Source organism: Rattus rattus, chromosome 2, assembly GCF_011064425.1.
Source record: "Rattus rattus isolate New Zealand chromosome 2, Rrattus_CSIRO_v1, whole genome shotgun sequence".
NCBI classification, from domain to species: domain Eukaryota; kingdom Metazoa; phylum Chordata; class Mammalia; order Rodentia; family Muridae; genus Rattus; species Rattus rattus.
Window position 1 is genome coordinate 80,011,855 of NC_046155.1, and position 1,744 is coordinate 80,013,598.

Here is a 1,744-nt window from a genome sequence, read left to right on the forward strand (position 1 = left end):
ATACACTAACACACCACACATACCACCATGTACTACAAGCACACTAAAACACACCACACACATATACTAACAGTCACACCACACAGATTCAAACACACAAACACACTCACACACTTCTTTTCTTCATTAGACAGATGTAGCCCTAGGGGTAGGGTTAAGGCTAGGTTTGGGTCTGTTACAACTAGCCTCTAAGATGGCCCCTGTAGAGTCTTGTCTTTCTATGTTTGTGCTCTGGTGTAATTCTACTGCATTCTTTCATATGGATAGGTTCAATCTATAGCCCCAATCAGCCACTGAAAATGAGGGCACATGTGCCATGTTTTATTCATGCATCAGCTTTCTGGGCCATGGGATGCCCAGATATTGGTGAAATATTATTTTTGGATATGTTTGTGTGGATGGAAGAGATTCCAGATGAGGTTAGCATTTAGATGATGGGCCCCAGAGAGCACAATGCCCACCCTCACACGTGTTTGTTGCTGCAAGCTACTCTACTGAGGACCCTGGTACAGAAAGCTAAGAGGAGAGAAAAGGGAGACTTTGGCCTCTCTGCCTTTTTGAGATGAGGTGTTGCTCTTCCCTTGTCCTTGGACCGGATTCACTGGGTGAATGTGCTGGCTCTGAATCTTCAGACGTAGAGTAGAACCTATAGTATCAGTTCTTCATGGGCTTGGACTGAAACTGTAGCCCCAGCTGTCCCCCAGCGCAGACGGATGATCAGGGTTTCCCAGCGTGCAGCCATGTGCAATCATGTAAGCCATTACTAAGCTCCTGTTCTAGTCTTTTAGGGACAAATGATAGCACATTTCCTCCTCCAATCTGTTTCTATTTTTCTCTCCTTTATCTTTTTCATCCAGACTTTAGGAAAAATTTAAATCTATCCATTAAGCTTGCCAACTTGCCTGTATTGTATAGTTCGTATTCTACTAACGATCCCTGTAGCTTCTGGGGCTTCTCAAGCTACATTTCCAGAATGTTCTCATGCTCTGTGGACTGTTTTTGAGACAGGGTCTCACCGTGTAGCTCTGTCTGGTCTGAAACCTGCTTTGTAGACTAGGCTGACCTCATATTCACAGAGACCCATCTGCTGCTGTCTCCTGAGTGTGGGGTTAAAGGCATACACCACAACTAGCTGGGTCTTTTCTTGTTAAGAATGGCTTTAGGGATTCAGGGGCCTCCAATCTGTGAAGACTACAGTTTAGAGAACCTCCCTTAAATGCTGTCTCCTGGGCAGTGGGATGATGTTCCAGGTACATTTGCTCTAATTCTTTTGTCCCATGTCCTTTGGCCTGCTCTGTAAATTATCTGATCCTCCTTCTCTGTTTGCTCGTCTTTACAGAAGGAGGCCCGTGTTTGTTCAATGCTGGCTGTTAAGATGGGTTAAACTCTGTTTAAATATTTTTTTGCCCTGCAGAGGAATGAGGGAAAGGTTCATGCTCTACACTTTCGCTCTGCCCTATTAAAGAGTCAGCAAGCTGTGAAGGGGGGGGGGCTCCGGGCAGACACGGCGAGGCCTTTCCCTTTGTGACAAATGTTCTTTTTTTATCTTCGTTATTGTTGAAGGACTCAGATTTAGCTGGAACAAGGACACCTTCCTTAACACACCCAGCTGTCCTTATTGGAACCATGCTTCTGTTGGTCCTACTTGCCTGCCTTGGCTCCCGGCTTGAAAAGGCCTAAGCTTTATTTTTCCCATAGGCTGCACCAGCAATCTGTTCCCCCGGGAGAGGAGATCTCATCGATT